The 11,161-nt window shown below is 33.0% G+C and overlaps 1 long non-coding RNA gene across 2 annotated transcripts in view; it reads right to left on the reverse strand.

Moving 5' to 3' along the window:
* Positions 1 to 10,935, reverse strand: part of LOC309806421 — a 59,834-nt gene extending 48,899 nt beyond the window's left edge. For both annotated transcript variants that reach the window (XR_014294385.1, XR_014294386.1), the window contains exons 1-2: positions 10,850 to 10,935; positions 6,120 to 6,196 (exon numbers count right to left, since the gene is read on the reverse strand). This is a non-coding gene — a long non-coding RNA (uncharacterized lncRNA). The remainder of the gene's footprint in view (positions 1 to 6,119; positions 6,197 to 10,849) is intronic.
* Positions 10,936 to 11,161: the final 226 nt, after the last annotated feature.

The raw sequence follows: 11,161 nt of genomic DNA on the forward strand, positions 1-11,161 counted from the left end.
CCACTGCGCCACCAGGGAAGCCCTATGATATTTTTATTATTACCTTTTCTCTTATTTGGGTAAGTGTATCAATGACTTATATGAAGACTTTATTGGTCATCAATAAAGTGAATTTGCTTATCTGATTACCTTCTCTCATCTTCGAACTCACATGAATGGGAAAACAGATAAATACATTTCATTAGAAAAAAGGAAGCAGAGAAAGAGAAAGTCACTAAAAGTTCAGGATTGGATGCTTCTTACTACAAGTAGTAAAGGGAAGGAATCTGGGCAGTCAGACGACTTCATGAACACATGCAACTTTGTGAGCAGATGAAACATTCAAAGAAAAAATATGGTCATCCTGGTAGTCATTTTTATTTTCTTTTACCAGTACTGCAGAGGTCTAAGACCTAAAGTAAATCATTTTTTTTTCATTTACTCCACTGACTTTGATGTAATAAACAGAAAACTGATTTGAGGTAGCCTTTCAAATTACTTATATATACTATAGGATTACTCCAACTTATCAGATGATTCTCCAAAATAAAATCATGTAATCCTGCAGACCAAATATTTTTATTGATACACATTTCACCCTAACACACATATTCCTTGAAGGTAGAGGTTAAAGCACCTAGGGGCTCCTAACATGGTCCACTAGTCTCTAAGTGATAAAGACTTGGGGTCTTTTTTGCAATCCATCAAATGTGGTTGAATCTTTTCTCCTGGCATCTTCCTAGACCATCACTGAGGTCTGAATCCAATAGGAAATATCTCATTAGAGCAAACTCCAAAAACTTGATCTTCTAGAGGGAGGAAAGCAGAGGGAGAGAATACTGTGCTTCAGTGAGAGTAACTGGATGGAGAAATTAAAGGTAATACTCCCATTCTGTGATTGGTTCCTCCAGGAATTTTGCTGTTTATATCCTTGATAAGATTGCCTGTCTGCAAATTATAAGACACCAATATGTTGTTTCTAGATGTGATTATTATGTATGCTGGTTTGACTACCTCATCAAAAGTGGTTATAAGTTTTATCGTATTGCTATGCAAAGTAGGCATCCCTAATGTATTGATGCTGATAAGTTTAGTGGTGTTGATTAGTGCTGAGGCAAGAATTGGACTTAGAATCATAATTCATATATTCAAACACTCTACAACTTTGCCATGAGGCACTATAATGTAGTAAAAGACATCATCTTTGAGATCATATAGTTCTAAATTCAAATATACTTATACGATACACACACACACACACACACACAAAATTAACCTCTTTGTGTCTTATATTACACACATTTAAACTAAGAGTAGTAATATTTTCCCTGCAATATTATTTTGAGAATTACAGATAAATGTTATAAAATGCATGATGCACATGGTGGGCATACAATAAAATTTATTAATATTATGAAAACAGGAAAAAGACAACAGAGAAAATCAAAGCCCAAGTGTTGGACTTGAAATGATTAACAAAGTGTATAAACACCTAAAATGACTAATTTTTAAAAAGAAAGGAAGGTAGAAAGGAAAGAAGTGAAGAAGGGAAGGAGGAAGGAAGGAAACACCAGTAACCAATTACCAACGTTAGAAATGAATGTGGGGACATAACTACAGATCTTACATCAAATGGTTATTAAGGAAATATTTTGAAGACATTTATGTAGAAAATAATTCAGTAAATTTGACAACTGAGATAAATAGACAAATTCCTTGAAAAAAAACACAACTCAAAAAACTGATGCAAAGTAAGAGAAAAATCTGAATAGCACTAAAGAAATTGAAGTCATAATTTGAAACCTTCCCACAAAGCTACAAAGAAAGCTTCAGACCAAGATGGTTTCACTGATGAATTCCATCAAACATTTATACCAGTCTTGAATAAACCCTTTTAGAATATAAAGGATGAAGGAATACTTTTCAATTGATGTTATGAGATCAACACAGCCTTAATACTAAAACCTAAGGAGGACATTACAAGAAACAAAATCCCTAATGAATATACATGTAAATATTCTTATCAAAATATTAATAAGTCAAATCCAGCAATACGTAAAGTGATAATACATCATGACCAAGTATTCAAGACTGACTTTACAACTGTAAATCAATCAATGTAATTGATTAACGGAATAGAGGAGAAAAATCATGTGCATATATTCAATGCATGCCAAATAAGTTGAGAAATTCAACAAAAACTCATGAAAAAAATCTCAGTAAACTAAAAGTGCAGGAGGACTAACTCAGTATTATAATAGACATCTATGGAAAACCTACTGCTAACATAGTACTTAACAGTGAAATATTGAACACTTTTTCAAGATTAAGGATGTTGACATTCACCATTTTTATTTAGTATCATTCCAGAGGTTCTAACCAATGAAATAAGGTTGTAAAAATTGAGTAAGGTCATAAAGATTGGAAAGAAGGAAATAAAAATGTATTCAGACATGATTATATATACAGCAAATCCTAAGGAATATTATTGATATTCAGAATATCCCTAATGTCAAATTAATTCTATGCTAAGGAATGAAAGAAATATCCCCTTATTGTTTGTATGCTTCATCAGTTAACATATTCATCAATATATTACAGGTTGTATTTGACTATTACTTCCATGTAGAAGAGGAATATTAATTCAGGAATAAAGCATATGTAGGTTGAGTACCTACCATCAAAATTGGCCCTACCCTCAAGGAATTTTCAGTCTTATAAATTCCAGGGCTTGCTTAATATGGGACTTGGATCACACTCACATTTTACAAGTAAATTCACAACCAGCTAGTATGTATGTTGGTTGTGCTGTCCAGGAACTACAACTTACTGGTCAGCCTCCCCACTGTTATCATATACATAAATCTATTGTTCCATGACAATTTACTAGTCAGATGGGATAATAAGTAAATCTGAGAAGTGACAATTCTTGGGTAAAACAGGGTCCTAGAGAACTTGTCACCCAACACAGGGAAAGGAAAACTATTATTCAGATTACCTTTAGATAATCTTCCTAGAAAATAGATTTCATATAGCTCTTTTATTGTTTCCACTTTATAGAGGAGGGCAGAATCCTATCAGAGTAACGATTTTCAATTTCAGGAGTCAGAAATTAAAGACCTGGGACCATAATCTTAAAACCTGTGCAACTTTTAATGTTATTCTTTTTACCCTCATGCCATAGGTCAGGTTGCCCAGGAAACAAACTAGACAAGGATATGTAGGCAGGTGGTTAATTAAGGACAGTCCTCAGGAACACCTATAAGGGAGGTGGGAGGAGGCAGCAGGACTGAGCAGAGGGAGAAGTTGAACTGTGATGTGGTTGCAATAGAGGCTATCAGTGATGCCTCAGGGAGCTCTAAAGTTGGTTGGCCCTTTAATGATGGGCAAAGGGGGCCATCTTCTTTGCACCTTCTCATCAACCAGTCATTGAAGGTGGGCTGTTCCACACTTAAGGTGCATAACCATAACTGTGGGCAAAGTTGTTTTCTTTGGCAGAGGACAATTCCTGAAGACGGACTCAGTTGTGAGCTGTCAGCGGGTAACATTCTTTGCAGCAGGAAGAATGAGTGTCTTCAGTGCTAAAGGGAGCACCCAGTAGTGTATAACAACATCCTGTACACCTCCCAGTAAATTGCAATAAAATTCTGGAGCAGAAGGGATCTGTGTGTTTCACTGAAGGCATCTAAGAAGTAGGGGTTTACGGAACTGCATCTCACACTGAAGCCAGGGGAAGAACTAGAGGCCCTCCCAAGCAGAAATGAGCAAGCATCAGGCTGTTTGGGCACCTGATTCTAGAAAGAAGCAGAAGCAAGGAGTAGGTCCAGGTCTAAGAGGCAGCCCTGATGCCAAGCAGTTAAAAAGTGGTTGTGTGCAGAACTCCCTCACATGTGACAGGGAAGCATTGACTCGAATAGATAGCAGAGCACTGTTCCTGATCCCCATTTATGGCTCAGGCTGTACTTCTTGATAGACTGGTGTAGGTCATGGGAAAGCCAGAGCTTTTGGTGATGAGGTGGCGGCCACTTCAAGATGCATTGTTAGAAACTACTAAAAACAAACGAGAAACAGTGTCTATTTCAGTAGGCAGAACTGGAGAGATAGAAGATATATTTTCATGTCTTTCTTTTTATAAATTCATGGGGCTAAATGTAGTAGAATTAAAGTGATTTTTACTTATTTTTTGTGTTTTTCTGTATTTTTTATATTTTAATTTATTTTTAATATGTTTAAAAAAATTTTTTTTACTGAAGTATATTTGATTTACAATGTATTTTTAAAATAGAGTAATTGAATTAGTATCATCAGGGTCAGCAAAATATTGCATAAGAAAGGTTGTATGAGAGTGTCCCTTCCACCTTACAGTCATTCTACCATGCAAAGTACTCTTCTGAGCTCAAGCACTACTTGGGCCATCAAACTTTCTTACCTTGCTTTCTTTCTATTTTTATTTTTATTATTATATTTACTAGTATTTATATTATTATAATACATAATTAACACATATTATATAATATATGATATATTTTGCAATTATGTATTTTATGTATAAATGTAATATTTTATAATTATGATACATAATTTTTATATACTATTATATTTAATATAAATCAATATTTATTATTCTATTTTATTAATGCACCCTATTTATCCTTTGCTTGATCTATAATAGTCCTCATAGGTTTCAATATTTTTATCCCAAAATGCATGCATTTAGGGTGAGTTAGCTAAAGAAGATAGCTTCTATAGGAAATGAAATTTTAATCTGGAAGAAATGAAAATTGCTTCATCTCATATGGAGAGAAACTCACTAAAAAAAAAAAAAAATGCAAACCCGCCCTAATGTTGCAAGACATGTCTTTGGCAGTGACCTTTTTTGTGCTGTGTAGCCACTGGGTTATCTAGAGCCCTGTTGGGTGAGCCAGAAAACTTGGAAATGTTCAGATAAGTCAGGGTCAATGTGACCTTTTTATGCACTCAATTCTTGGGAAGGTTGCTAGCTTAAAACGTCTCTGAACGTAAACAAGAGAAATAGTTACTATTCCAAAACTGAAACTAAACTAACAGGTTGGAGAAGATCATTTACTGCTTCAGAAATTTGCAAAAGGAGATGACGGCAGTATAAATTTATGACAGTTTTATCAAATAACTGAAATGCCTTTCATGTAACCTTTATTTTGAACATGCTGATAGTTTTCATATAATTTCTCTGTATGATATATCAGGTTGTTAAAATGTTTTCCATATGCAAAAATTAGTTGTAAAAAGCATCCAGACTATTATTGGTGATTGATTATTCAAGAAAAAAAAAACATAGCTCTTTATGTCATATGAACAAACTTTGGTTCTGATGGTTATGTAAATATGCAAGCTGAAACATATAGGGTGATAAAAGCTGAAGAGACTGGAATATTAGAGTCAGCTTGCTGCAGTAGTGTATGTCCACTTGATTTCTCAGGAAGTGATGAAATATGGTGAAGGAACAGGGGTGATATAAAAGAGACCCAGAGAGAACATTTTAAAACATTTTTATAACTTAAAGTGAAATGGTTAGATGATGTTGTCTAGTGTTTTAGAGCATGGTTTTGAAGCCAGACAAGTGTGAATTTACAGCCTGGCTTCCCACTTACTCCACACATAACTTATGAATGCATTCCCTCTGAGCCTCAGTTTACTTCTCTGTAAGCTGGGGATTAAAAGATTGCCTCGCTCATAGAATTGGTATGTGTAATAAGTGAGATAAAAATGAAAAGCAACTAGCAACTACTTATTATTGTTGTTAGAGTAAATGAGTTTTAATTGTTACATAAGCATAATAAATGGTAACTTTATTATGATAATTGAAAGCAAACAGTCTAAACAGGATATTGTGTTTCACCTCCTTGGCTAATATTTTTCATTAAGCCTACATCTAACAACTAATATATAACATATTTTCTTTCCAAATGCAAATCTTAACATTTTATCGCATCGTTTAACCTTCTTTTTGTTCCTACGAATCCTAACAAAACAACGTATTTCTTCCTCTCCCTAATGATTAACCTCCAATAGGATATATGAGAGAAAATCCAGCACCAGCTGCTAGCCTGATGTATTTTGCAGTTTCTAAGAGAAAAAGGAACAGAAACACTTGCTCTGACCATGCTATAGCTCCCAGGGCTGGGATGGTGCCAGTAGGAGTCCGTGTGCCATGGTCCTCAGCACGGCTCTGCCAATCCTAAAAAAAAAAAAAAAAAGGTGTGTCTATATTGGCTGATTTATTCATTTTTTTTAAAGGAGCAAATATTTATTGAACACTCATTATATGCCACAACACTGTATAGATACAGATAATAAAATATATATTCCTATATGAGTAAAACATACTCCCTTATTTCAAAAGAACCTATGACTCAAGTTTCAGGCAGAAACAAATTCTCAACATACTACATTAACCAGTTATTTTTATTTTATATCACACACAAGGTGTTGTTCCACTCAACATAAATATGGAATATAATAGAACTGTAGCTTTTTCATTAATAAAATTGAATTGCAGCATATATCATGCAATTTAAGATCAAATTCCTATTTTTAATGTTTCCATTAGCCATCTTAAATACTTTGTGAAAAAAAGTTCAACTAATAAACAATTCAATATCTCTGTTGAATAAAATGTGTTAATGAATTCAATGACAATTAATACTATAATCATAGAATTAATTGAAATGGTTTCAAAGACTACCTTCCAAAGGCTTAGATGGTTTCAGAGGTGAATTTTTTCAAATGTTTAATATATAGTATTTTGTTGTTCAAACTATCCCTTATCTTACAAAAAAAATCATTATGTATAATCATATTAGTAATAACAAAATTTTAAGTATCACAAAAGTTTGCAGACAAATGTCACTAATGAGTATAGATTTTAAAGTACTAAATAAAATATTTGCAAATAAAATCATACAGTAAAATTTTATAGGTATAATTCATCACATTTATAAGTCAAAGGAGAAAAATCATATGGTTTCCCAATAGGTACCCAAAACTTAATTTGTAAAAGTTAGCTTCTATTCCTGACTGTTTTTTTTTAACTTAGAATAAGAATAGATGACTATTAATTTAATGTAGAAAATTATACACATTTATGTATATATAAATAAAATAAGCAAAAATCAGGTCTAATGGTGAAATTTAAAAGCATTTCTATTAAAATCCATCACAGGCAAGCTGCCCATTTTTCCATAATTATTTTCCTGTAAGTACCAGTCAATGAAATACAGTTATAAAAATAAATGAAATGTGAAAATATTAAAGGGGAAGAAAACCCCACTACAATTATTACAGGTGATATAATTTTATATCTAGAAGCCCCAGTTGGAAAATAGTAAACTCAGAAAGGTGGCGAATTGTAAAAATAAAATAACTATAAATCAGCAGTTAGTTGGAGTATTCCAGTCTCTTGAAGTTTAGTTAATATGAGGCATTCTATGCACTGTGGAAGTTCAAAGCCATCCTCAACATTTCTTTTTAATTTCCAGGAGGCTTGTGTTCTCATAAGCACATTTGACTCTGCACTCCTGTTTTGACATAGACTATGTCTCTTGTGTTAGAAAATTGTATTAAATAGTAAGAATATAGGCTTTAAAATAGAAGTGTATACAGGAGCAGTATTCATTTACTTATTTTTCACCCATGTTCAAATCAGGTATCATTTATAAACCTGTTAAAGAAAGAAACAAAATATATTCTCTCTTCATTTTTTGATTGTTTATTAAAAGGGAAAAGGTATAACATTTTAAATTGAAATAGTATATCCCTTATTCCTCATTCAGTAGAGTGTTTATTTCATAAGTCTTAAATTTACTGAGAGGAAGAAATTTGTTAACTCTCTTAAAGAAACAGCATGCTACTGGAATCTCCATAAGACAATATTTCCCTTTTATACCTCTTGAAAATTCTCACTACAGATGTGAGAGATGTTTGAATTGAATGTTTAACCTGTAAATAATATGATCATAATTTCATGAGTTCATTAGTTTTAACTTGCATGCTACAAAGCTTGTACTTTTTATTTCATGTCAGTTACGTTAATAAGCTGATTTGTCATCTCAGCATTACTTGAGAATCTGTGAGTATTTTAAATTACTAATAGTGTCTTCAAAGTGTGTTCCATAAGACACAGGACAGAGATTCATTCTTGGGAAAAATATTTTCTAGAGGAAAATATGTTTCAAAGTAGTTCTTAAAAAGAAATAAATTTGAGTAGCTCTTTTTAAAAAAGTCTTCCCAGTGATTAAACAAGCAAAATATTTGAAAACAATGTCATATAATTTGCAAACATGCTCTTTAAAAATATATAAATCTTCTCTCAAGACTTTCTCTCTTTTTAAATATTGTTGATTGATTCTGTGTGCATGAGACCAACCCTATGTGAACTGATTTGAACAAACTCTTCAACATATTCATCAGTCACCACTCAGGACAGTAACACATATGAGAAAAAGAAAAAAGACTGATATTTCCCGATATGTACTTACCACTTGGATTTCTACTAAGATCTTTTACATATGTAATTTTATCCATATTGTCTCAGAGAGGATGGTGAGTTTAAGAAATTTGGATGATATCAAGAGAATCTAGCGTGCAAACCTGAGCCTCTTAACTTTCTCTCCAATGATGACTTGTGTTGCCTTTGCATTTTCATCTTATGTGGCAGGAAAAAACATCTGTGTAATTTATTCTACTCAAAAACAAGAAAGAGTTTTATCACTGTCTAGTTTTCTATTATCTTTTTAATTGTGGCATAATTTACATGGAGGAAAATGCCCAGCTTTTAACTGTAGAGTTCAATTAACTTTGGCCAACGTGTACACCCACATAACTGCCCTTTTCCAGCCTATCCCACTCCATACCACCTCTGCACAACCATTGTTTAGATTTCTGTAACATCATATAAAGTCACATAAAAGGAGCCATACGGTATGTTCTCTTTTGCACCCGGCTTCTTTCACTCAACTTAAAGTTGTGAAATGCACCCATGTTGTTCTGTGTATCAGTAGCTTGTTTCTTTTTTCACTGAGTGTTACTGCATTTTATGATCATGGCACAACTTGTTTATTCACTGGTTGATGGTTATTTGGATTTTTTTCTGTTTGGGTTTAGCATGAATAAAACATCCATAAATTTTCTTATATAAATTTACTTGTGGGTGTATGTTTTATCTCTCTTGTATAAATGCGTAGGAGAGGAATTTCTGATAGATATTTGTTTAGTTTTATAAGAAACTGCCAAACCATTGTCCAAAGAGGTTGTACCATTTTATTCTCCCACCAGCATGTTTGAGTTCCAATTTTTCCACATCCTCGCCAACAGTAACGTCAGTCTTTTTAATTTTAGCCATTCAAGTGGGTGTTAAGTGCTATCTCATTGTAGACTTCAGGAAAATACATTTCCCCGAACACTAACGAAGTTGATTATCTTTCCATGAGTTTATTGGCTGTTCATGTATCTTCTCTTGTGAAATGTCTTTCTGTTTTTTGTCTATTTTATATTAGGTTTGTCTTTTACTATTGAGATTTAGGAGTTTTAAGAATATTTTTAATACAAGTCCTTTGTCAGATATATGTACTTTGAATATTTTGCCCAATCTATGGATTGTCCTTTCAATTTCATAACAATGTCTTTGATAAACAAAATTTTAATTTTTCTAAAATCTGACTTACAATTTTCCTCTCTTATGTTTTTTTCCTTCCACATCTTATTTAAGAAATCTTTCTCTATCCTGTGATTGTGAGGTATCCACTATGTTTTCTTTGAGAAGTTCTATAGGTTTAGCTTTTACTTTTTGGTTTATGATTCATCCCAAATTAATCTCTGTGATTCATTACCTTTAGATGATGAGATTTAATAACCAGAATCTCACTTATTTGCCGTTGAAAGTTAATAAACCCTACTACTTTTTTGAGTAGAACAACCTCCCTTAATATAAAGTAAAACTCACATAAAATCACAATGAAAAGCAGAAACAAGCATAACTATAGTCACCTGACATCAAAACAATCCAAGATCAGGGTCTTCTCACCTCAGACCCTACTCACCTTCCCCTAAACAGAACTCCCTTTCACAATATACTGCTACTTTATCCTCCCATCTTTTATTTTATTCTATTCCTGACAGTTCTTCCTTTCATCCCAAGGAAAAAAATTCAAAATATACCATGTTTTATGAAGAAGATCAAAATGTAAAATCACCTTCATAAAGATGTGTTTTTGCAGTGGGTTTTCTTTGTGGAATGTTTGATTTGTAATAAGCATTCATATTCTGAGTAAATAGAAAATCCTTGTTTCACTCCTCTAACAACTTTATACTTCAAAAACCTGGGAGTCATCTAACTCCTCCTTCTTCCTCAACCACACATTTAGGGTTGGCAAGTAAATACAAATCACCCAGATACATTTGAATTTCAATTAAACAATTAATAATTTGTATGTTATCCAACTATTGCTTGGAACATACACTAAAAAACTTATTTGTTGTTTATCTGAAAATCAAATGGAAGTGAACATCCTGTATTTTTATTTGCTAAATCTGGCAACTCTACCCACATCCAATTCATCACCAAACCCACTAAATCCTAATTTCTCAATATTTCCTAAATTAAGCCCATTTATTTCCATCTCTACTATTCGTACTCTTGGAAAAGACGCCATATTTATACCCAGATTGCTTTACTAGCTACCAATCTCTATTCTAAACATTCTTCACTCTTTGTTAAAGCTATAAAGATTCTTTTAAACACGACCCTGATCACATAACACCCTCTTCAATCATTCCCATTGCTTTTAAGATAAAGTCCAAATTCCTAAACTTGGCTTTCACTGCTACATCTTACCTGTCCAGCTTATCTCTAAGCAATCATGATCTTGTACTCTCCATATATTCCAGTCATTTTGAAAAAACTTTCAATCTCTTGAAGAAGCTAGACTCTGCCCTTTGGTTTTAATATTCACACATGAATTTTCTTCTACCTAGAGCATTCTTTCAACCCATGAGTCTCACTCACCATTTCTGTTGGACCTTGGTCTGTTTGCCCTTAGATATATTATTTTCCCTTCCCCTGCTCTGCTCTTATTCAACTCTCTAAATTGATGTTGTAATCATCCCCTATTTACCTATTGATGAAGGAGAGATCCCTACCCTCCAA

The sequence above is a fragment of the Mesoplodon mirus genome (genome assembly GCF_964341445.2).
Source record: "Mesoplodon mirus genome assembly, chromosome: 6".
Lineage (NCBI taxonomy): Eukaryota > Metazoa > Chordata > Mammalia > Artiodactyla > Ziphiidae > Mesoplodon > Mesoplodon mirus.